Source organism: Oryctolagus cuniculus, chromosome 14, assembly GCF_051225735.1.
Source record: "Oryctolagus cuniculus isolate XC-2025 breed Fujian yellow rabbit chromosome 14, ASM5122573v1, whole genome shotgun sequence".
Taxonomy (NCBI): domain Eukaryota; kingdom Metazoa; phylum Chordata; class Mammalia; order Lagomorpha; family Leporidae; genus Oryctolagus; species Oryctolagus cuniculus.
The window spans coordinates 57563470-57590510 of NC_142880.1; the positions used below are offsets into that span (position 1 = coordinate 57563470).

Sequence of the window (27041 nt, forward strand, 5' to 3'; positions counted from 1 at the left end):
ACAATTCCCAAGGATATTCAGAGACATGCATCACCCTTGTTCTGTGGGCTTTTTAAAAATATTTCTCTCTTTGATTTATCACAACACATTTTAGGTACCTACTCCTTAGAAAACTCTGCCTGGATCTTGGAGTAAAATAAGTTCTGTGGGGTTGAGTCAGCCCCTTCTGCTGACAGTCTGCAGGTTTCAACTTCCAATTTAAAAATCTGTTCTAAGGTTTGAAATGTGTTCCAAGTAAGATAACATCCAGCAGAAGCCAATTGCCTTGTGCTGCTGGCTTAGTCACTGCAGCCCATTCTTTGGGGTCCATCAGAATTAGGGGCTTGCTTATAAAAATAACAAGCAGTGACTCAGTCTGAATCGCGGGTTTTAAAATAGTTATCAGCCTAGCTAGTGTCTCCTGAGCCTACCTTATTTGCTTCACACAAAAAGTGAAACTGTAGATAATCAAACCTCCTCTGGCTTAAATTTTTTTTCTGAATAATGATTCTACATACAAAGACTCAAGAGCATTATGGTAATAGGAGATTCGCAGAAAGAAGAGAGTTAAGCACATGCACGCACACAGCACCCTGTTGCGGAAATGTTCCAATAATATTAGAGAAGTAATATAAAAATCTAGGGCTTGGGTTAATTTTCTTTTCTATTTGCTTCCCTCCATTAGGATTTTTATTTTATTTTGAAGACATATGAGAGGCTGAGGTACTTTGCTAGACCTAAACAGCAATACTGGCATGGGCATTTGGCCTAGTAGTTTAAGTGCCCACATCCCCTACTGTAGTGCCTGGGTTCAACATCTGCCTCCAGCTCCTGACTCCAGCTTCCTACTAATGCATGTCCTGGGAGGCAGCAGGTAATGGCTCAAGAAGCTGCATCCCTGTCACACGCACAAAAGACCTGGATTGAGTTCTCACTCCTCGCTTCTAACTGATTCTGCCCCAGATGTTTCTGGCATCTGGGGAAGGAACCAAAGGATGAGAACCTTATTTTTCTTTCTCTCTCCCTCTCGCTTTTGCTCTCTGAATCTCAAATTTCTTTTAAAATGTGGTGTAAATGGTGCTATTTTTGTTTGAGCTTGCTTCTTACAAAGTTAAGCTGGCCCACATTTTTAAAAGTTCCTATTCCTAAGGAAGCCCCTCTTTGTCAACACAGGTACCAAAGGCACTGGAGGTTCCCTCTAATTGACTGTAGAACTAAGTGTATGTAGTCTTTGTAATGTTATCACCTACAAAGCAGGAAGACAAGAGGAAAGTACAAATACCCTCCCAAGTAAAATGGAGGCAGACTCCTTTCCCACATAATAGTTGGATGGGAGGGAACCAGCTATTGCCAGCATTCTGGCTGTTCAAGACTGAACTACCCAGGAAGTTCCCAACTCTTCCAACAACCAAAATGTAGTGAAGATGACTGCTCTATAGGGTAGACGTATGGGCAACTGGCACTGTGTCCCCCATCCCCGCATATCACCAGAGCTTGTTTCTCCCACTTTCACCTGTTTAATAGCTTTGTACAGCACTGTTGGGTGCCGGTTTCTCCTGTTAGATCACCTTGGAAAAGTCTTAGGAAGAGAAGCTTAGTGAAAACCAGAATGGTACTGCTGAGTTTGATGTGCAGTGTATACGGGCAGCATGGGCAGAAAGCTCTGCCTACTACATGCAGTGCTGTTCTGTGGATGAGAACAATTTAGGATGGAAACAAGGAGCCAAAAGCCAGCATACCACAGGGCATGATCTATCTTCATATTTTGTCATGTTGAAGGATCACTGTGTTTTTCTCTTTCTATAATTTCTTATGTTGGGAGGTCTAGCCAAAAGTGTTCAAGAGATCTCATAAGTTACAGGAAAGGAAAGCAGCAAGAAAAAATTAAATTGAGGAGGTATCCAAGTGAGTAAAATAGAAAGAGATGAGGAGGTAAATTTTCACATGAAAGGGTAATGACAGTTGGAAACAGAATCAAAATTGCCTTCTTTATGTAGTATTCATTTTCCTCTTTATAAATAGTGCTACTATGAAATACAACGTTGTAAACATGATTACGTCATGACGTTATGTTTATAAACATTACTGCTTTCTATCATAGAATGTAAACTTGAAAATTATCCTTTTAAAAAAATCACTATCTAAAAGAGGTGATCCTGGATGTATCATAAATTAATCAGAGGATTCTAGGTTTTTTACATTTTTATTTATTATTTCAAAGGCAGACAGAGGGATTTCTCATCCACTAGTTCATGCCCCAAATGCCTGCAACAGCCAAGGTTTAGCCAGGCCAAAGCCTGGACACTCAATCCCAGTCTCTCCCATGTGGATGGAAGGCACCCTACTTCTTAAGGCATCATCTGCTGCCTCCCAGTGTCTACATCAGCATGCAGCTGGACTGAGATTCAAACCTACCTACTCCTTTGGGATGCAGGCACACAAAGCAATGTCTTAATCTCTGTCCCAAATGCCCATCCCCAGAGGGGAATTAAAAAATTATCAGGAAGAGGTTTTCTTAGTGCTTTGAAGAATATAAACAATTTTCCTTCTATTATCTTTATTATCTTGCATGTTTAGTAGATATATTTTGTGTTCTGATGTCTGCAACTCAATATATACAGTAGTGATACAAACTAAATATCTGATTTGTCATCCAGTTAAATTCATGTATGAGGTATCTCCTGATGAAAGACTGAAGTAGCAAGGCTCCTGTTTCCATACTGGTATAAATATATATTCAACCATGATTTAAAAAGAAACTTATTGACCCGTAGGCTCAGAATTTTTAGACATCAAAACAATGATGATAATAAATAATAAACTGACCCTCACTGACCTTTTTTAGTCACATACTGTTCTAAGTATTTTGCATGATAATGATGATCCAGTAAGTCTGAAGGGAACAAATACTTGTATCCTCTATATGTAACCCTTTTTTTTTGATTTGAAAGTACAGGGAAACTCCATTTGATTCAAGTACATAATGAATGTCCTGTTAGTAAACACTAGTAAGGACTTAAAAGTACATGTGTGACCCCCTCTGCAAAATACAGTGTAGTGGAGGGCATGGGAGTGGCTAGATGATTTCAATCAGAGTAAGACAGATTTTTAAGGTAGAAGATAAGATTTTAAGCTACTCATTTTTGAAGAACCATTTGCAAGCATGAGTTAGAGCTTATAAATGTGGTTTAAAAGTATTGTGTGGCCCATGTCTGAACATAATGATGATTTTTTTACTCCTGACTTTGCAGAGAATGCTTCCTTATGTAGGGGATTCTTCAAGAAGGTGGCAAAAATGAGGTGTCACAACCTCACAGTCCCTTCTAGGGCATCAGTCCATTCTCAACAAGTTGACATCCTCACTGTGAACAAGGCATTTGGGACTCTGGGTAGAGCTAAGATGTATGTATTGCTTCTTCATGTGATAAGTAAAAGTAATTAATTTCTTCTTTTATGACTCCTATTTTATTACTATCAGTGTTTGTTCTGAATGATTTCTTTAACAAATAAAATTTTATCACCCATACACACACACACACACACACACACACAATCCCACAAAATAAGGAAAGGAGGAAGGAAGAGAATGAAGAAGGGAGGAAGGAGAAACCCTCTTAACAATACAGTGTATTGTATGTGGTTGACATTGACAAGCTGTTTTCATTGTACTCTCTCCTTTCTATTACCATCATTCAAAAAGTCATGTAGCTAATCCAGACTTCAAGGAAAGCTCAATAATTAGAAATATAATCAGACACTGTGAGACACAGGAAGGAGCTTGGAGATTGCTTTCCCCAACACCTATCATTTGCATTTGAGATAACTGATAACCAGTGAGATGAAGGGACTTATCCATGGAAGTATTAAATTCATTTTATTCTTTTATCTATGGCTCTCTCTTTTGTAGCTTCATTTCTACTTGCCAGATGACACTGCTTTTTTATCATCTCCATTTCATTCTGCCATTAAAAATTAGAGAGGAAATGTAAATCTATAATATTGTTATCTATACATGTTCTATGAAAAAGGGGTGGAAGATGAAGAAACATAGGTGAACATAACTTCCTTTTTATAAAGCTCCTATTGCAGAGAATAATTGAAATTTTCCTACAAAACTTTGACTATTGCATGGGGAATATATGATAAAGGCTGGGACTTTGTTCTGTTTATAATGGCTTGTTGGTAGTTTTGAGGGACCCTTAAATCAGTGACTCCTCAGGATATCTCAAGTATCTATCTTTTGAAAAATTTCAGTGGTCAGTGGTCAGATATGAAAAATGATGCCAATCTATTATGTTTTTAATAAATCTCAATTTGATTTACAGGACTAATTCAGGGCACTTTCCACTCCTTTGGAGCTAAAAATGTCAGTTCTCTCATGAAAGTATGTGGACAAATTATGTTGCTTTTCCCTTGGTAAAATTAAAATCTGACAAGCAACCCAATGTCAAGCATCCCCTCTTTAAAAAATGAATTTGTGAATGCATCATGAAATCCAGAAGTCTGGTGACTAATGGGTTAATAATGAATGACATCATGCTGAAAAATGATTGGCCTAGTTCTCCTCCTTCTTAATTAGATGAGCAAAAAGTAAAAGGGAATTAGAATTATATTTAAATTGTCAAAAATACAAGCTAAACAAAAAACATAAAACCAAAAGTTTTACTGGGTATCTTTTTTTTTTTTTTTTTTTTTTTTGACAGGCAGAGTGGACAGTGAGAGACAGAGACAGAGAGAAAGGTCTTCCTTTGCCGTTGGTTCACCTTCCCATGGCCGCCGCGGCTGGCGCGCTGCAGCCGGCGCACCGCACTGATCCGATGGCAGGAGCCAGGTACTTATCCTGGTCTCCCATGGGGTGCAGGGCCCAAGCACTTGGGCCATCCTCCACTGCACTTCCCTGGCCACAGCAGAGAGCTGGCCTGGAAGAGGGGCAACCGGGACAGAATCCGGCGCCCCGACCGGGACTAGAACCCGGTGTGCCGGCGCCGCAAGGCGGAGGATTAACCTAGTGAGCCGCGGCGCTGGCCTTTACTGGGTGTCTTAATTAAAACCTGCAGAGACTGATACTAATGTTTGAACTGCAGTGATCTCTGGCAATAATAATAGGTCCCTTAAAAAGTTCATTGGACAAATTTGTCATGAAAAATGAATTTGCCCACTTGATGACATAGAGAATTATTCAGTGGGAAACAAAAAGTCTTAATTTTATATGTAGCTCAATAAGCTAGAATCAGAACAGCTCACCTTAATCATAATTTGTAAAGAGGGTGTCATTTTTTCCTTAAAAGTAACTTCATATAATTGTGAGCAAAAAGTTTATAAGATGTTGATTTGCATTTTAAGGTATACATTTTTACTTCAAAAAGCAATTTCCTTCTAGCATATGATGGACTTGAGTCATGAAAATGAGGTTATCATCTTTTAACTGCAAACCTTAAAACTCCTTTTGCAGTGTTAAAAAGAACATTTCATTAACCTATTATCGTCCATTTTATAAACTGTTTGAAACTGCTCAATTTCACTTTCAACTCTAAGCCCTCCTTAGCAACAGGTTCTAATTTAACACCAATAAAAATGATGTGTGGTCAGACTAAGAAAAAAAAAAAAAACAATGCAAAATGATAAAATCCACCATGACTGTTGTATTACTGATGAATCCTAATTTGAACCAAGCCGAGCTACCCTATCTCCCAGCAATTACTTCCATATTAAACTACTTGTTCCAAAAGCATCTAGTTGGGATTTTGTCAGTGTTTCATAAAGAATGAATTCTAAGAGGGTGGCCTTGTGCTAGATATCAGTGCCAGTTTTACTCTCTGTCTAGAGAAACAGACAGAGAGAGAGAGATGTTTGGGGCAGGTCCTAATTAAGATAGCAGAAGGAAGTGGGGTCACTTACTGGTCAGTGTCCTCAATAGGAGGTGGCCCCAAACTTCCAGATACAGGAAGTACCAGCTCTGTAATAACTTTTGCATTCATAGAAAGTATGTTTACTCAAACGTAAATTGCCTTTGAAATAAGACTGTGGGCATGCCAAATATGGGTCCGTGGTTTACAAATTTTGGTTCACAGCACTTTCTCCTCTTCCTCAAGTTTGCTTTTAATTCATAGAAACTGCACTCCAAAGAGCAATGTGGTTTGTTTTTCTTAGAAAACTCCCTCTCCCGTGAATTTAAATGGGCACACAGTTCGTGTTCTGAACAACAATGAAATTATTTAAACAGGTGTCCAGGGAAGAAGGGTAGACAAGACAAGCTGTCTGTCGATGAGCTGATAAGCACCCTCTCCTGGAACGAACACTAAATAGACAGTTACTTTATTTAAAATGTGGAGTTCAAAGCCACATCAGAGTAAAACGTTCTCAAGCGACTGAGTTTAATGTGCTGTAATGAAAGAGCTTTATGTAGTGGACAGAGATAGGAGAAATTACTGAAACCTTAGGCTGGTTTAATTGGGCACCTTAGAACACAAACTTTGCTTTGTGCCTGGGATGCTCTGAACCTTAACAGAGTATATGTTTGCTTCTTAGTTTGTCACTAAACTAAATGGACTTTTAAATGCCTTATTTTTCCTTTCTATTTTTTTAAAATGTCTTTTCATCATTGTTGGTTAAAGAAACCAATCACAGAAGACAAGAGCCAAACTTGCCCTACTTTATAACTAAGAAATAAGCATAAATATCCACTATGTCATGAAGACAGACTTTAAAGCAAGGAGTGGAATTTGGACTGTGCCTTTAACACAACAATCCCAAAAAAGCTGCCATCGGGCTTGACAGCGAAGGTGATGCTGTGTTCGTGAAATATCTTCCAATTTAGGTTTCACCTGATGGACAAGTGTTCCTAAGAATCATATTCAGCCAATACTTTTAGAAAATTCATTATTTGAATCCTTGGACACCAAAAGCCCATCTGATAGAAATATAAGATGCTTCATGGAATAGATAAGTCTGGAGTGGGGAGAAATGAGAAAATGGTTTTAAAATATTGCTTCTACATCTTAAAGTCAGAGTTTCAAGTAGCTGGAAGTACAAAGTTCAGGCTCAGCAAGTGCTTACTTGGTGAAATCCTTCACTATGAATGCACTTCAAAAAGTTCATGGAAACACAGAGTTAAAAGATACATTTATTTTGCTGAAGAATGAATTTTGAAATTCAGTGCATAGTTTTTTTTCCTAATAAGCATTTTCTACAAATTTTTTGAAGCCCCCTTGTACCAACAACAAAAGATAACATGAATATATATTTTTCCAATTTACTTCAACTTTACCCATGCCAATGAAACCAACTTATACTTCCTATTCCATGCAAACAATTTTTAATAACTTGAACTTCTTGAAAAGGAGCCTATTTCAAAGGAATACCCCATCAGTGGTGTGCCAAGAGCCAGAGCGACTGTGTGCAGACTGACAGGACTAGGCAGCTTTCAAACCCAGCCACTAGGCCTCGTCTCTCCTTCCTGCAGGCGGACTTTTTATTAAAGTTAGTATTAAGCATTGTTGCCTGGAGCCTGATTAACAATTTATGCCTCCCTAAGCAGATTAGCAGAAGTCTGTCATCTTGATTTTTTAATTCTTAATTTGTGTTTGGAAACAAAATGTACCTCTGAGTTTTTATTTTCAGTAGTCTACTTTTCAGAATTCAAAACTAAATGAAGCATTGATCTTTCTGAGATACTTTCTGCTCCCCCTTTTACAGCAAACAGTGTCCAGGAGTGTCACTATATATTTCTATGACAAATAAAACAATTGCTTATTTGTTATGCAAATTGTTTTTCATCTCTCATTCAAATAATCCTATCTGTTATTTTAAGATTATTTTGAATTCTATTACTTAAGGAGCAAAAAGAAGAAAGATGATTGGGAAAATGGAAGAGGCTAATAATAAAAGCTAACATTGAGAGAGCACTTACAGGATTTCAGGCACTAGTCTAAATGTCTTACATAAATTTAATGTTCACAACAAGGCTCAGAAGGAAATACTGTCAATCTTCTCGATGTTAAAGATAAACCAGGGAACACAGCAGTTAAATAACTTGCCCAAGATCACACAGCTAGTACTCACTGAAGTTAAAATTAAAACACTGGCAGTCCTGAGAAACCGTGCTGTTTTAACTATTATATTCTTGCATCTCTTAATGCTTAATATGGAAGTACAAGTGTATACATACATATTAACCATGTGTGTGTGTTTATACAACCTCAGATAATACACAAGAAGACAGATTGGGTGATTCAAACGCATGTATCTCAAATACAAAAAAAAAACCTTCAAAGGTATGGGGTAATATATGAGAGGTCCTCAAAAAGTTCATGGAAAGCATATATTAGAAAAAAATTAAGCGTGAACTTCAAGAGAGTTTTGGCACCAAAATAAACACATTTTAATTCCATTTTCCACAAACTTGTGGAATTAACATTATTTTACCAATCATGTGTATACATTTCACAGGACTCAAAAATAAAGTCAGAAAGAAAACTCCTCTTTCCATTCCATCCCTCAACAAGTGTATCAGCGTATCCTATAATAAGTGGTATCAACTAATTATAGTCAAAGCAGCAGATTTCAGCCTCACAAATGCCACTTAGCTTTAGGCCTGGCTCTTCACTTTAATCTGAGTCAGTCTTGTAATCACTTATTGTTGGTCCCAAGGGAAACCTGTTTAGCGTGTCTGGAAGGTTTGGACTCATTTTTCATCAATATATTCATCCTCTAATATTTATTGAAAGCCCCCTGTGTTCAACACTAGAGAGACAGTGGGTAACAGGACATACACTAGCAATTTAGGGGAAATAATTAGATTCTTTCTTTATACTGTACAAGACCAGGAGTACCAGCCTTTGTGTATAATGAATAGGACAGAACAGGATACTCAGAGTTGATTAGTTTTTCCCATATTTACATCTTATATGAATACAGAAATTAGCTTTTAGTTCCAGATACATCATGATTACAGGGTTTCTATTCATTTTCAGGTTCAGCTTTTGACCACCTGTCTGGCTTGGAGAGAACCACTATACTCATCCCCACTACCAAAAACTTAATATAATTTTATATTTCTGATGGTGTGTCTCAGAATATTTTCATGGTATTTATTCCACCATCCCTACAGTTTCCCCAATGATTTGTGCCATAAATCACAAAGCCATATGTATACTGGTCAGCAGAAACACATTTCAGCAAGAAGTCATTCTACACAAGAAGATTTGTGGAAATGCAGGACTTGGGTGATGGAATTTCAATCTAATAACCAGTTTTGTGCAATAGTATTGGGTGCCACAGATAATGCTTTTGAAGTCAGGTAGGGTACAAAATGTATTCAATATTAAAATTACTGTTATAAACTGCCAGTTAGAAATTTGATTAAATTACTCAGTCTGTCAGGTTTGAGTCTCTGAGTCATCCAATAGATTAGGGTTGCTGAATCTGGAGTTTAATGCCCCCAAACCTGGTGCACATTCAGCTGGTGTAAACTGGTACTGACCTTCTGGTTGCTGACTCAGGTGTCCTCACTCATCTTCATCTGCCCAAAACTTAGAGGACCTCCAGGAAAAAGGTCAAGGGTCACTTTCTCCAAGAAACTTTCCCTGACCTCCACCTACCTGTCCTGCTCCTGGCTTAGATTTCTCATGATCAAGCAGTAGCCTTTGCCTGGTCTCGGTGTAACTGTACAGTCATCTTGTCAGAAGTCTCTGCATGACTGGCTAGGTCTGACCCATCACACTCCAAGCATCTTGAGAACACAGCCACCGAGTCTTACTTTTAGCACTGTTTTTGACGAACGGTAAGAACTCAGTGGATGCTGCTTACAAGAACAAATGGAGACTGCTCATTATGAAACTCTGGACTACATTTATATGCTTTTACATTATTCATGTTGAATTTTAGGTTTCTTTTCTTATAATCTGATTTCCTTTGGTTGCATTATGGGATACACTTAGGAAGCAAGAGAGTCCATGCCTGCCTCATAGACGGCCCAAAGATGAGTCCACCCAACAGAAGGGAGATGTGCATGAAATGACCTTGGTGCCTTTGGCCAAATGTCTGAAATACAGTTACAGGTCCCATAACTGCTGGGTCTCCTAACAGAATAATTGAGTGTCTTATCTAAAAGTTGACATTGCTTTGGTCACTTGCCCCAAGCATAAAATTGTTTAGTTTTTATTTACGTGGTTATGTTGAAAAATGTGGCTGTAGATTTTTTTTCTCATAGATTTAGGCAAGTATGACAAACCCTGGTTATTTTTTGGCTTATTATCCACCCTTGGTAGTATATCAAACTGAATCTACAAAACCATCTGTGGAACAGTCTTATGTATGTGCTTTATGAATCACTTCTCGGCCTTTTGGCTAAGATCAAATGTATGTGCTTTATGAGCAAAATCATTTTTCTCTTAAATTCTTACCTTGGAAATATTTCTTGACTTTCTACAGGAAGTCTAATATCCGATTTTACGTACCTTGTTGTAACCTTGAGTACAGCTGTACAAAACAGATTGAATTAAATCCAGCTGATTATACAGTCCTGTTTCATTCCTTAAGTGGCCGTCAGTGCATGGAATAGGATCTTCATGAATATTGCTTGGCAATGAAATATGCAGTTCAGCCTAATTCTATCCTAGCATGCCAAATGTTTTGTAAAGTTGTGAGATGAAGTGGGAGAGGTTTGGATGATGTTCCTTATACTTCCCCCATCTAATGTGATATCCCTCAGCCTGAAGTTAAAGGCACATAAAGAGCTTTAAACCTACTAATCAGTAGAACAGAACTCAGGATTTTTGTGGGTTTTTTAAAAATGTAAATGGCTTCCCTAGAATAAAATCTAAAATAGGCATCATTGCACCTTCTAGCAAGTTTTCCCGTTGTATCTGACTACAATGAAAAATATTAATTCCAAGAGGAGTAGAATTGGAACACTAGTTCCCAACATTGTTTTTCTGCCCCTCCACTAGCCCCTTGATTAAGCCCTTCCAACCAGTAACCTCTCTCATTAACAGGAGTAATCTAAAATGGCTAAGGGCAGTCCTCTCCCACACTGCTCATCCCCAACCTTAAAATGAGAAGTGCAAAATTAAAAAGATTTTGGAAGTGGTTAAGCTAGTAGGAGTGAAGGATAGGCCAATAAGTAACCCTATTAACATGGAAAGATAATTAGAAAAGCAAGTTACAGTTTTTACAGTCAGCATCCTTAAAATCTGATTACAGCTGTCTTCTCTGTCTTCAGTCAATCAGTATGGATAAGAAAATCCCATCTCAAACTGGATTTCAAAATCAATAAAATTACTATTTTATATAAGGGACAATCCATAGGAACTCAGGCTCCAACTGATAATAATGAAAAACTCAGGATCTTTCTGTCTTCCTCCTGCTATCCTGGTAGGCATCAAAGTCATTCATCTGGTGATTTCCCTCAGTTTCAAGTGGCTGCCAGCAGCAGCTGGAGCTGCCTCTTTCTTGTTCTTGTCTAGCAGAAAAGAGAAAAAAAAACTCTCTCACAGTCAAGGATAGCACCCTTCAGTCCCATTGAGCCAACTCAGGTTATGGGACCACCCTCAATACAATCTTAATTGCTGGGAAATCCTAGGTACTATCTGGCTTTTTATACTAAAGATCCATTATTGGGATCAGGTTTCCTTAAAGCCTGCGCATGTGGGCTTGTGCACGCACAGAGAGAAGATACCTGAACAAAACTGGAATTTTGTTAGGAATTAGGAAGATGGGAAAGGAAGCTGGGGAGTGAACCTGCACAGTCCACCACAGTTTGGTCACTTAGAGTCGATATTGCTCTTAGTGAAAATGTAAGCATTATACAAGTGAGGGATTCACTGGAATTCAGTTTAATAAACTACAGCTTTAGAGGTAACAGATAACAAAATCAAACTCACCTATACCTGTTCCACTGAGTGATGGTTCCCTGCAAAGTGGCAACTTTGAGCAGTCCTTAACCATCTCAACGGCCTCTCTTCCTATCTTTTCTTTTAGTCTGTGCATGAAACGGGTTTTTAGTGTGTTTGAGAATAGACTGACTAGAAATGCATCACTGTCCAAAAAGAAAACATTTTTTTTCATCTAGGGATTTGAAGCTTAACTAGCTGGAAGGGAAATATAATTTCATTTTGTTCTCATAGTCTCATTTAGAAAATAGCCTTAAGAGATTCAAAGGACACCAGACCACGTGTGCACTTGCCTTGTTCCCAGGGGGCTTGGCTTGGGCTTTAGTTTCCCCAGTATATTCTGAAGTGTTTTCTTAAGCAACATTTTTGCCTTCAGCCCTATCTTGACCACTGGAGCTTTAAGAAACTTAAAAAAAAGTATTCTTTAAAACAGTGTCACAAAATAATTTTTTTCTTTCTTACTATAAATATCTCAAGTCCTTCTTTTAGAAGACTTCTTTTTTTCCTTTCAGGTTTTATGTGAAAGATAAATATGCTGAAATGCAGATGTTTATCAAAACAGCATAAGAATTAATTATAAAACATAAAATGAAAAGCTGGCAGAATTTTACACCTACTTTATGGGTAGTTTTAGGCAAAAGTCAGGTTTTTGGGTTGCCTTTTTTACAAATGCATTTACATTGATGTGATGTATGGCACACAAAAAGGATGTTCCTGAAATGGAATAAAATCTTAAATCTTAATTTTTTTACTAATCTTATTTGTATCCTTTAGAGCTGACCTTGCTACAGTATGAGTTCATGTCTTTACAAATGTAACTGTTACATAAATGTCTTACTTTTTTTTTTTTTGGCCTAACTGGGTCAAAATTTTAAACCATGACCATAAAGTCTTAATATTGAATTAGGAAATGAACTATACAAGGACACTCCAAAAGTTGATGGGAAGTGAAATTAAAAGATAAGTTATGTTGGTGGATGCAAACAAAAAATTTGAAATTGTTATCTGCAAAGGGTTTTCAAAAAAAGATCAAGGAAAATGTTTATTATGAAACAACTATGCATGATTTCAAAAAACTTTTATACCAAACTTATACCAATTTATCTTTAAGTCAATTTCCAATAAACTTTTTGAAGGACTCATATATGAAATTTGAAGAAAGGGGGCATCTTTCTCATTGAGCGCTTTTTTTTTTAAGATTTATTTATTAATTTGAAAGGCAGAGTTACAGAGGGAGAGAAGGAGAGGTCTTCCATCTGCTGGTTCACACCCCAGTTGGCCGTAACGGCCAGACCTGTGCCAATCCGAAGCCAGGAGCTTCTTTTGGGTCTCCCATGTGGGTGCAGGGGCCCAAGGAGTTGGGCCATCTTCCACTGCTTTCCCAGGCCATAGCAGAGAGCTGGGTTGGAAGTTAAACAGCCGGGACTTGAACCAGCGCCCATATGGGATTCTAGCACTGCCTGTGGCAGCCTTACCTACTACGTTACAGTGCCAGCCCTGTTGTTGAGCTTTTAAACTACTGTTCTCATGCATGCAAAGGCAGTCCCAGGTTGACTGTGTAGGGACAATGACTATGCAGTCTGTCAGAGGCCCTGTCAGATATTTCTCTAAGTGCAGCATCCTCTGATAGAGTGAGGATGATGGGAGTTCCAACTTTATCAAGGTATTGTGAAGAGACACTAAAATAATGCTGAAAACAACTTTGGTATGATGCCTAGCATGCAGGAAGCACCCCAAAACATCAAATGTTTCTTTTGCAGCTGCTGCTGTCATTGTCATCACTGCTTTTTTCAAATTTTCAGTCAACTTGGGGATCTTGGGGATTTTCTTTCAGCATCCTGCTTGCTTTTATTTATTTATTTTTTTAATTTCACTAATTGGAACGGGCCACAGCATCTTTTCAAGTCACAGTGTAATTTGCCACTGGGGGCAATGTGCCTGTAACTCTACTCGATAAAATGTGTTTCAGCTGACACGGTGAATGTGCCAAATATGGCTGAAATCCAGGCTTTCCTCAGAGCCTCTTCAGTGCTCTTCCTCGGGAAATGTGCAACCCGAGCCTGGCTCCTCCTCTGGGCTTGTGAACGTGTGAATCTATGTAGCCAAGATGAAGTCAGAATGGGAGATGTGACTTCTGTTGCAATTACTGTAACCAGGGTGCCAGCCTGCCCTAGCACATGAGGTGATGACTCAAGAAAGCAAGAAATCACAACGGTGGCATCAAAAACACATAGCGCACAAACAGCACAGCACAGCTCCACTCACCAGAATCACCTCAAATAAAATGGGGAAGTGAGCTTATGATTCTGGAGATCAAGGCTACCAACCGGTCAAAGCTGGTTTTTCAGTCCAAACTGTGCCTCTAAAAAACCTCCCTTTGCCATTCCCAACTCCTATTTGTCCAACAGCTATTCATTCATTCATAGTCACTCATTCATGGGTTCATCCTTATTTTCAGCAAGTACTGGGGGGTTACCTACTGTGTCTGAATTACAGCAGATACAGTGATAACCATATTCCTTTTCCTTCACTGTGAGCTTTTACATCTCCTGGAAAATTCTCTAAAAGGACTGGTAGAAGACATTTTGAATGTATATTCCTCAAATCTGAAAACACAAGATGCAAGCTACCTCCCGAGTAGGCTAACAGATGATAGGAAAGGATGTTAGAATCCATGGAAACAATGGAGGTAGAGAAGGAAGGCAAACACATCAGAAAGTCTTCCAAGAAGCACAGGCTGCAGACATGCCAATGTGAGGCAGAGTGCAATTCACCGTACGGATGAAAGGCTCAAAATTAAAGCTACAGTTCTGGATATCGCACAAGGGAACTAGCTCTTGGTGTCTCTATTCCACGTGGATCTCTGGGGGAAACAGAGGCGCAGCTTAGCTCAGGAGAAGAGCTCAGGAGATGCATGCTGGGCTGCAGGTTGCTGGGAAAAGGAAAACAGCAGACTGTTCAGTATAAGAGTCAGCCCAGTCTGAGCAATAAGCCGCGGCTTAAACAGGTTTACGCGGGATGTGATTGTAAGTCTTTTTAACAGCCTGTAAAAGTCTTTTTTTAAAGCCTTTTCGGAAGTAGTTTCCTCTTTTCCTGTTGTGGACTGTCAGTTGGCAGATGCCGTGGGGTGCAGTGGGGGGATCTGCTTTCTAAAAAGCTCTTAAATAATGCTGATTAAAAATCTCTTCTAAAGCTATCTGCAGAACAGTGCCCTGCCCTCTTCTCTTGTCCTGCCCAACCTTGTCTGATTTGCCAATTACTTCCTTCAGAAACCCCTCTCATTCTCTGACACCTGTGCTGTCATAACACCCCTGTCCTGACAGGCAACTGCCAATTCTCACTGAAAAATGATTGTCAAACATTTCAACACCAGCGCCCAAGAAGAGCTCCCTCCTCTGCCCACTGGCACCATAGAAACCACCAGTGTTCCTCCTAACTATGAGTCCCAGAAGCCGTTGGCTCTAAGACTCACTGGCCCTGTGACCTGCCTGGGTCCTGGGACAGTCAAAGAGGGGAGGGTCTGTCTTCAAAGGACCACAGCTTTCTTGAGGAAGCCTTGAGGACCTGAAAGGTGCACAGAAAGGAATTTGCACCTTAAAAAAAAAATCAACCAGGCAGCAGGCAGGGAGAAAGCTAAATACATCGGGCAGTGCTGCTGACTTCACAAAGAGGTCATGGGGGCATGTCATGCAACTCAAGCGCTCTTGTTTTTAACATCTCTCAGGATTAAATTCTGCAGGCCATTTTCATACGCCCTAAGGAGAACAGAATACCATCCATATATTGTTAAAAGGCATTAATTAGGTTTAGCTCTGACACCCAAGAGTAATAGTCTCTGACCTAACGCCCCAACCTCCAACCAGGGGATTTAGATGAGGCTAATGGCTGTTGCACGATCGGATCTGTGTCACATATTGAATACAGGTCAAAGGCTGACTGCTTCCTGCAGAAAACAAAAGTAACCTTTCCAAAGCACTGTTTCATATTAGCGTAGGCCCACATGCTCGGGATCAGGAAGAAATCACGTTGTCTCTAAAAGAAATCACGTTAACAGAAGATCACATTCGAAGCTAACGAGTTTGGCAATGGAGCTACATTCCTGTAAACCTTTTTTACTGATTGCAGATAAATTTTGACCATAAATTAGTGGGGGGGTGTCGCTCCCCCTCTTCGTGGAGGAGCGACACTAGACCCTGCGTAGGCTTCATATCCGAGTCACGGCACCATTATGTCGCTCCCCCTCTTCGTGGAGGAACGACACAGGACCCTGCGCTGTTCTTTTGTCTGCTCGGCCCTCCCCGGGTTTGCTGCTGGTTCTTCCCGGGTTGGCTACCATCCCTTCCACCTCCGTGGAAGGGCGGTTCCCCCTGGCCACTTTCCCCACTTCCACAGGGGAGCGGCACACCGCCGGCTGGCTCTCTCGGGGGCTGCTCAGGTGTTCCTTCAGATAGATGTTCCTGGTGCATGTTGTCTCTCTCCTCCTTTATAATCCTTTTCCACCAATCCCAACTCAGCTGCCCACATGCCGAGTACGCTGCTCTCCTCCAATCAGGAGCAGGTCCTACAGTTTATTGGTTGAACTGGAGGCAGCTGTATAGAAGCTGTTTCCTCCTCTCCCAGCGCCATATTGTGGGAGAGCAGATGCATAGAATAAGTCTTAATTCCAGTAACTTAGTCTAGTCCGAGTTGCTCCCCACAGGGGGGAAAATGTGATCATGCCCTAGTACAGTTCTGGAAACTTAAATGAACTGCTAACTTCAAATCATTTTGTATTATAATTTTCCTCTTGCTACTTTCAAGATGTCTAGTTTCAAAGTGTTTGAAACTTTGATAAGGAAAGCATTACAATTGATATTAGTTCATTCGTGAAGTCTAATATAAATGGATCAAGACACATATATGATGATTAGACTTAATTGTTTTTTAGCTAGCCGCTACAATTGAAATTACAGTCCTGCTGCTGAGACAATATCCTACACAATTTCAGATAAATTGGCAACTGCTTTCTACTATAATTCTCACTGAATATTCTCTTGAATCATGCCTATCATTAACTTTAATATATATTCAACTATAATTACAAGAAAAGTCTTTTAGTAAGCACCAATCAACTAGTTAGTGATGCTTTCTGTGGCACTTTACTTTTTTATTGAAAATACTTAATGAATTTTTAAATACTTTAAATACAGTAGCACATAGAATTAGATACTACATTTATTGAGCCACAATAAACTGCTGTGGGTATGAGTACTATTCAACCCATGCTTCACTATAGTTCCTGCACTGGATACCTGAAATAATTTAAGACATTTAATTTTCTGTTTTTGCTAATCATGCTTTTAGAAATGCAGAGAAGGAAACAGGCTTTGGAGTAACACCAAAACCTACATAATAGGAAATGTAAAACCAAAGAGCTTAGGGCCAATTCAATTCTACCATATAAAATAATCACTGGTTAGAGCAAATCAGTGTTTTGAGGGTATAGCCTAACAGGATACAATTTAGATACTTACGTAAAGTTGAAATTCTATGTATGGTGTACAGGACTCATTACTCGCTCCAAAGCAATTATTTTAATGCTTTTATCTCTAAATTAAAGAATATTGCCATATGTGGAGGGGTCTTCAAAAGCTCATAGATGAGGCAAGTGCTCTGCCTAGCATTTAAGACAGCAGTTACAATTTCACATTGGAGTTACTGGATTCAATACCTGATTTTGGCTCCTGCCTACAGCTTCCTGCTAAAGTACATCTTGAGAGGCAGCAGTGATGGCTCAAGTATTTGGGTTTCTGCCAATCACTAAGGGGACCTGTATTGAGTTCCTAGCTCCTGGCTCTGGCCTGGCCTAGCCCTAACCATTGCAGACAATCTGAGAATTGAAACAGTGGATGGGAGAGCTCTCATCCCCACCAGTATCTATCCCTCAGCCTCTAAAATTTAAAAAAAAATGGGAAATATATATTATGAAAAAACTATGCATGGGTTTAAAACATTTTTGTACCAAATAAGCATTTTTAAATTCCATTTTCCATGAATGTTCCAGAGCCCCTTGTACATGCAGATGAAGAGCAGTAATTAGATTTAGGAGGCAGTGTCTTCATCTAGGTGCTCACTAGCAAAATGAGCTTGATAGGTCACTCAACCACATTGTCCCTCAACATCCTCCCTCTTTAAGTTACTGTGATGATTAAATGAGATACATGTATGGTATTGGCTCAATAAACCTGAGCAATTTTGACATTATTGTTCCTGGGCTGCAAAATTTACCCAAGGAATGAAGTGTCTCCTGATACGTGTAAATCACACATGTCCTTAAGGAAACCAGACAGATCCCTGCATAGAATCAAACCTGGGTCATCTAATTTGATGGTAGACAAGAAAGCTCCCCATTTGTGCCAGGAAACAGATGATGTAAAATCTGAGTTTTCTGGCAATGACTGCATTGCAAAACACAGTCACCTTTGTTAAACAAGTGGAAGGTTCTTTGGATTTTCAAAATCCACATCCTCCTACATAAGAAATATAAAGGGATCATGTTTACAATTTCTCCCAAATAGGCTATTGTATTATTTAAATCATTCATTTGTGCATACATTCAATATAGTTTTAGAACATATAATACATCTCACTGCTTTTGAAAACTGGGTTGTATTTTTATTTGATAGGCAGACAGAGACAGGGAAAGAAAGTGATCCTCCATTCATTGATTTACACCTCAAATGCCCTCAACTTTTAGGTCTAGACCAGGCCAAAGTCAGGAGCCTGGAACTTAATCTAGGTCTTCCACACAGGTAACAGGAACACAGGTAACTCAGCCTTAACCCACTGCCTTCTAAGACGTGCATTAGCAGGAAAGCGGAATCAGAAGTAGAGCCAGACCTTGAAATCAGGAACCCCAATATGGGATGCCAGTGGTCCAAGTAGTGTCTTAATTGTTATGTCAAATGTCTTCCCATTTTTTTTTCTTCTTAGGTGATTATTTCTAGGCTTGAGAAGTTTATTTCTAATTCATGTTTATTTTGATGACTCAGTTGTACAAAAATATTACAGTAAATTTCTTGGAGAAAAAGAATATTGGGACCAGCATTATAGCACAGTGGGTTAAGCAGCCACTTACAATGCCAGCATCCCATATCAGAATGTTGATTCAAGTCCTGGTTACTCTGTTTCTGATCCAGCTTCCTGCTAATACTCTGGGAAGGCAGTGAAAGATGAATAAAGTAGCTGGGGCCCTGACACTCACATGGGAGGGCAACATGAAATTCCTGGCTCCTGGCTTCAACCTGGCCCAGAACTGCTGTTGCAGCCATTCGGAGAGTGAACCAGTAAATGGAATATTCCTCTTTCTTTGCCTCTCCCTCTCTCTCTTTCTGAAGCTCTGCCTTTCAAATAAATAAGTTAAAAAAAAATGTTGACACTCTAACAGGAGGGAGTAATCTACAGCTCTCAAGCCAAATCCATTCACTAATTTTGAATGCCTTACAAGATGAGAATAGTTTTTACATTTTTAATAGCTGAAAAAAATCAAAAGAGTAGTATTTCATTAGTACATTATATCTTATATAAAATACAGAATTTACATTTTAATGCCTATAAATAAAATTTTATTGGAACAAATCATTTACGTATTATATATGGCTCCTTTCACACCACAAAAGCGAGTTAAATACACACTAAAATCTTTTAGGAAAGATGAACATCTTTACTATTGCCACTTGGAAAAAGAGTCTTTTGTAATATAGCAAAGCCTTTTAAAAAACTGCACAAGCAAATACGAAAAATTCATTTGAAATCAGTTGTCCATAGAAAGCTATAATAAATTGTAGTTCGGGTGCTAGACGAGCCCACAAATGCTGATTAACTTTTAATTTATTTGAACTATGGTGTTAAGAGTCTGAATGATGAAGTCTGAAAATAGGCGGCTGTAAGCAGGAGGGAAAGATTCCCATAGCCTTTTCTGGGGGAAAGACTGCAGCTCCAGGGGCCAGCGCCATGGCGCGGCAGGTAAAGCTGCCACCTGGGGTGCCGGCATCCTATATGGGTGCCGGTTCGAGTCCCAGCTGCTTCACTTCCGATTCAGCTCTCTGCTTTGGCCTGGAAAAGTAGTGGAAGATGGCCCAAGTCCTTGGGCCCCTGCACCTGCGTGAGAGACCTGGAAGAAGCTCCTGGCTCCTGGCTTCGGATGGAGTGCAGCTCTGGATGTTGAGGCCACGTGGGGAGTGAACCAGTGGATGGAAGACCTCTTTCTCTCTCTGCCTCTGCCTCTCTGTAATTCTGCTTTCAAATAAATAAATAAATAAATCTTTTAAAAAATGCACAGTATAAGGTCCCTCTGCTTAAACAGTGTGAGAACATCTGTGGAGAAAGGCCCTAAGTCTATGCATGTGTAGAGCTACACTTTTTTTTTATGGGATGTGGCAGCTTTAACTGCCATGCCACAGGACTGGCCCCTACTGTGCATTTTATATTCCTTACAGTACTCAGCAACAGCATTTATAAGTGCTTATATACTTATAAGTGTATATATTAAATGAAGTGGGATCCATTTGTTCCTAGATTTGGATACTGAATGGCCAATGTGGCCTCAATTTGCCCACACAATCCTTTGTCTGTCTCTTATTTGGTAACATTTTCACAAATTGAGACACTGTGCCTGATTCTGGGAAGGGATACAAGATACTATATACACAGGTTACAGTTTAAGAAGTACCCAGGAATAAGAAAATAAACCTGAGCCCCAGTTCCAGCTTTGCCTCTGTTAACTAATATTTTAATTAACTTTGGATTTAGGACATGGCTTTCTGTTTTGCTATTTAGTTCACTTGTCAAAATTTAAGCCAGTTTTTGGGAATAGAAAAAAACTTTGTTATCTGTATTTATCTTAAATACTGGTATAAATTGAGTGTACCTAGAGCTGAAGCTGGAATTAGGTATTTAGAATGTCATTCCTTAACTAGAAAAAGTATTGGTTTTTTTCTATTGTTATTTAAGTCTTTTAATTCATTTTACAACCAAATTGTTAAATAGTGATCCTCTTATTATACATGTGAAATTTCAGAGAATATGTAATCACACACATACCAACTTGAAATATATTTACAATATTTTTGCATTGAATTTTTTAAGCTTAATTATAATACATTATCCAATGAAGCAATTAGACATTTTATAAGCAAAGAACTTCACAAAAACAACTAAAAAGGACACAGTACTCAATTGCTGTATTTAAAATTATAACCAAAAGAACACTATACCTGAAAGGTTTATCTTGCATGTCTCAAAGATTTATAGTTAATTAAAGTAAAACATGGGTAGTAATTCCAAATGCATTGCAATTTCATCCATTTAACAAAGAGCTTATTTCACTTGTATAAACTGTAGATGTGAGAAAGCCCAGGGATTCCCCCCGCTGTTGTTATAGAAATTATACCTACTCCAGTTAATTTTGATAGAAAGGTCCTTCCTGGTTCCTTCCCTTTTCCCCATATCCCTCAAGGCTGGATCCTTTCTGGCAGCCTCATATTCAGCCCATGAAAGCCCAGTCATCTCTAGCTTGAAATACACACAATCCAGCTCCTATCTGTTCCGTCTACTCCCAGAACCAAAGTCCAAGCCAACATCTCTTCCTGCAAAAACCTCTAAGTTGCCTGCCTGCCTCCCTCCCTCCCTCTCTCTCTCTCCCACTTCTGTGGAACCGAGGCTCTACAGAAAGAGTTGTCTGTGAGATTTAAATCAAAACATGTCACTCATGCTGCCTCTAAAGCATCTGTGGTCCCCATGGCACTCACCTGCCCTGATCACACACCACCCTTCCTGTCTTGTATACTGCACTTCAGCCACGTTTAACCTCTTTTTCCTCTTCAGATGTAACAGGTAATTTTGTGTGTCAACTTGGCTGGGCCAGTGTGCCCAGATGTTTGGACAAACATTCCCAATATTCAGTGAAGGTGATTTGGGCATGGGTTTAATATTTAAGTAGGTGGACTTTGAGTAAAGTGAATTACTCTCTACGGGGTGTGTGTGTGTGTGTGTGTGTATGTGTGAGTGTGAGTGTGAGTGTGTGTGAGAGGACAGAAAGAGAGAGCAAGATGGAATTCTGCCAGCAGATGGCATTTGGACTCAACCTGCAACTCTTCCTTGAGCCTCCAGCCCACCTGCCTACCCCATCAGATTACTGTTGATTCATCAAACCTCCACCCAACTCTGTATCCTTAAAATCTCTCTCTCTCTCTCCGTCTCTCTCTACACACACACACACACACACACACACACACATCCTGTTCATTCCATTTATCTGAAAAACCCTGACCACCATCCTCCAAACATGCCCAACCTTCTGCCATTTAAGTGCCTTGGCTCTCGCCATTCCCTGTTGTTGGAACTCCCTTCCCAGACTCCGCATACAACTGCCTGCTTCACCTCATTCACGTCTCAGTTCAAAGCCACTCACCCCAGATGCACCATCACATCTCCCATTTCATTTCCTGCTGAAAACTTCTCTCAGCGAAATCACTTCTGTTAATTTGTTTATTTTTTGTTGTCTATTTCCCCTGGTAGAGTCCAAGTTCTGAGAGAGAAAAGTTCTGTTCTATGTTGTTCCCTGCTGGGTCCCCAACACCTACAATAATGTGTGAGACACAGTAAATATTGACTACATCAATAAATAAACAAAGGAATTAGAGAAGCATTTCTGTTAAAGTCCCAATGATTTCCTATGCACTACCAAGCATCGGAATTAATTCACTCCAAGAAATCATTCACCTGTAGTCCCCACTGTAAGCAAGAAGAAAACCAGTTAAATATCGCATACAATATATGTGATTTTTCACACATAGAGTGCTTACATCTTTTAAAATTTTTACATATTTATTTTCATTTTATTTGAAAGACAGAGAGAGGGAAAGAAAGAGAGAGACAACTTCCATCTACTAGTTTACTCCCCAAATGCCTGCAACAGCCTGAACAGATGCAGTACAAAGCCAGGATTTCAATCCAGTCTCCCATGTGGATGTCAGGGCCTCACATACCACTGCCTCCCAGAGTGTTCATTAGCAGGAAACTGAAACTGGAAGCAGGCTTGAATCCAGGATGCCAGTGTCCTGAACAGCATCTTTACCACCATACCAGACACCCACCCCAGTACTTAGATCACAAATGGGAAAACTCAGATAGATGAGGATACTAAAATTGTCTCAAATTCCTCCATTTTTTGGCATAGTGTAGTCTACTATGTCTCTGAATAAGTCACAGCCAGACCTTTATTCTTCCTTTGTTGACCTCTATAGTTAAAAACAGTTCTTTATATTTTCCTATGACAAATCTTCCCTGTTGGAGAACAGATTTTCTTTTCAGCATATAGACATAGCTTTAAAGCTCTACCTGCGAACCAGGTTCTTTTTTGAAGTAATGAGACAATATTGTCCATATTGCCACAATCAAAGCAAATTCTTGATTTGTTAAAACCTGAGAACTCAGGAAGCAGGACCAGTTCCAACGGATATGCTCACTCCATTTAAAGGTGTTTGGAATATCTTAACTTCATAAGCACATGATATCACACTCCTTGAATCTTAAATCATCTTATAGTATGATTCTTAGAGTTAGCTTAGGTGATTAAAGTAAAAAGGCCACATTCTTATTCATTTATTCACTCGTCTGTTCATCCCAATTATTTTCTTTTTAATCATGAAGCATTGCTAAGCACCAGGTATGAGCTGGGTGAGGAGTATACACTGGTGAGTAAAACAGACATCATCCCTACCCTGGCAAAGCTTACAGTCTGGTAGAAAAGGGAAAACAGGCTAAGCAAATATGTCAACAAACAGATATGTATTTTTGAAGTGTAATATAGATGTGCTGTGAGACAGCAGTGCTGCAAGGGGGCAAAGACTCGCTGGGAAGGCATATTCTCCGATATGGGAGCCATCAAGGCCTTTTAGGCCATGCTATTTGATTTTTCAGCCTGAAGGATGGAAAGGAGGAGACCAGGAAAAAAGCACAGGGAGATGGAGCTGGGGAGAGTTCCAGGAAGAGGGGCGGCATGAGTAAGGACGGATGGGAAAAGTGCTTGCTCCAGCAGCTGAAGGAGTCTTTTCATGGGGCATAGTCCCCAACATCTTCTGGATGCTTTTTTTTTCCTTTAGCCCTTGGCTAGGACGCTGCACTGTCATGTCTGAATTCTCACCCTATCCTGGACATGGGGTGTACAGGGGCAGACATCTGAATGGAGACCATGTAGTTTGTCATGCAAATTGAATCTCTTGAACAGCATTCGATTTAATAGATGTGCCTCTTGTTCATTATGCAAGCACAGCCTGGCTGCACATTGACGAGGTCCTTTGTCACTGCACAACTCAGTCTGTCCCCAGTCACTCCTCGCTCACTCCTCAAGCCTCCAGCCCACTGACAGACTCCTTTAGAAAGCCAACACTTCTGATTGGATAGATGGAATCAATAGTTCATTTATGTACATACAGAAGCGCTGATTCTGTAGGCCAAATCAGAAACCTCCTACTGGTCTTACACTCAGCCTATAAACATCTAAGTCATCTAAAATCAATTTCAGTCCTATCCTGAAAGAATTAATACAAAACCTCTCCAAGTCACAGAAGCTTGGAAAGATGAGGACAATCATTCTCCAGATTCATAGAAAATTTATCTCACTGATGAATTTTACCTATCAGGGGGTGTTTTTCACTGGCCTTTATTAAACATTTTATTAAATATACCTGGAAGAAGACCGTTATCAAAGATCAATGACTCATGGAAGGAATTGGATTTGGAAAACTTGGCTGAGTCATGATAAAAGTTGGTGACTTGTGTGCACTTGATATGATGACTTTGTGCCATCTTGTTCTTGATTTCGTCTATTCATCATTTGTTCATCTATAAAATATGATAAGTACCATCTCTCTAATGAAAGGTATTAGTTAACAGATTTAGGCACATTAATCAGTTAATCAAAGCAAATACTGTTTCAGGTGTTAGGGGAAAAGCTGTTAAAGATGATACGATGTGATGGGCAAACTTGCATTGTAGAGAATTATACGAGAAACTTGAAATTCCAGCTTGGTCACATGAGTTATGAGATTTTTGAGACAGGTATTTCCTTGAATTCTTCAGACTACAGTTTTTCCACCTATAAAAGCAGAGATCAAAGCTGTTAGATTTCCAGTGTGGATTATGTGAGAAGCCGGTTGCAAAGCCACTGGGGACACCTTGTTCTCAGAGAGTAAGCTCCTAGTACACGCTCGTTTGCCTTTCTTTTACTTACTAGCATTTTCAATAAAACCATAAAATATCTTTTCCCATTGTGCTTTTAAGTATAGGAGAAACTTCTCAAACCAGATTTTCTATAAAAATCCTTACAAAAGAAATAAATCTGAAAATAACACGACTGTTTTTGGATAGGAATGTTCACCACTTCTAAAGATGTTTGATACTGGAAATATATGGCTTCAAACAAACAATATACAATGACCAAACTCTGACAATCAAGTGAATGTTCTATAATTCCAACCTTTCCTGACTCTAAGAATGTAATCTTGTCATCATGTAAAAGTGATTGATACAGATATAAAGTTAACCCTGCATATAAATCAGAGAGAGTGAATTAGATATAAGCCCCTTATTTTCCTAATTGTCATACATATCAAGGTGTATGCATTTTTATTTTTCTTCAAATAATTCTATAGAGTTTTTTAATTTAAAAAAAAATTTCCAGAGAATACATTGAATGACCTTAACATGAAAGTGTTCTCTTTTGATGATTCAGATAGCAGGGCAACCAGAGTCACTTTTCAGGTGCCACGTTCAATGTTTAGACTTTGGTACACTTCACCTCACTCAAATCTCTCCATCTTTATCAGTAGACTTATAACACAGAGGAGAAACTGAGATTCAGAGAAGATAAGAAATGTGCTTAAGGTAAAATAATTCATTGACTGTTTTAACTTTTTTAGTTTTCTTCTTTATTTGAAAGGCAAAGGGAGAGAGAGGGAGAGGGAGAAGGGGAGAGGGAGAGAAAGAGAGAGGGGGACAATGAGAATGAATATGAATCTCCTGTCCACTGGTTTACGACCCAGGTGCCTACAATAGCCATGGCTAGGCCATGCCAAAGACAAGAACCCAGAAATCAATGTGGATTTCCCAAATGGGTGGCAAAGACCTAGCTACTTGAGCTATCATCCTATGTACCTCCCAGGATGCACATTCGGAGAAAGCTGGATTTGAAGTGAAGCCAGGACTCAAACTAGGCACTCCAATACAGGATACAGGTGTCCCAAGAAGCCTCTTAACCAATTTGCCAAATGCCCTTCCCTCAGTGAAGGTTTGATAACCTATATCAAAGTCCACACCACTCTATTCATTAATTGCACATGGCAGCAATAAAATTAAGCCAATCTAATATGAATTTAGGTCATCTGCCGTTTTATTTTTGGGCACTATCCTGACTAATACTGTATGATCATTAGATATTTGAGGGACTATGTTTTCTTTCAACATCTTCGTATTCTGAAATGGTGAAATCTTTTGTCCTTTGACAACACCCAGTCAGTCTCTCTCTCTCTCTCTTTCTCGCTCCCCCGGACTCCACCCCATTTTCCTTGTAGCCATAACTTCAATCTCTCATAACAGCGTTTCAATGCATCCCATTCTTTCTTGCAGTTGACTTATCTGCAAGCTCGCGGATGACACACATATCTTTTGAGCAGCGGAGATTTGTTTAGAAGCCCTTTTGAAAATGAACCAGATTTTAAGGAAATAGATTCATAGTGAGGGATAAAATTTGCTCTTAAGATTCGCTTGATATACTTTCCTCTCTCTTTTGTTAAACTGCTTTGCTCACATTTCTCTTAGTATTTATTTCTCCTTGAAGAATTTGTTGTCACAAAAATTAATTACTTTGCTGCTAATAAAATTAGGGTTTCAGAAAAACGGAAGCTTGGTAACATTATCCCTCCTTCTGGGAAACACACTTGTGCTCTCTAATGTGGAACTTAGGAGTTTTATAAATCCAGCACTTTGTTTAAATAGTTTAATGAGATTCTTATTTTATTCTTTTTTGTAATTATTGTAGAATGTGTGCAGCTCTTGGTGATTTGATTCTTAAAAAACTAATTAGTGTGCTATAGAATGATTTGTCTTTTGTTAATTTCCATTAACATTACA

At 39.2% G+C, this 27041-nt stretch overlaps 1 protein-coding gene and 1 pseudogene across 5 annotated transcripts in view; both read left to right on the forward strand.

Moving 5' to 3' along the window:
- The window catches only part of CDH6 (cadherin 6), a 144120-nt gene that overhangs the window by 3542 nt on the left and 113537 nt on the right, over positions 1-27041 (forward strand). The gene's annotated exons all lie outside the window — the stretch shown is intronic.
- Positions 10307-10420, forward strand: LOC149122334 (U2 spliceosomal RNA; annotated as a pseudogene).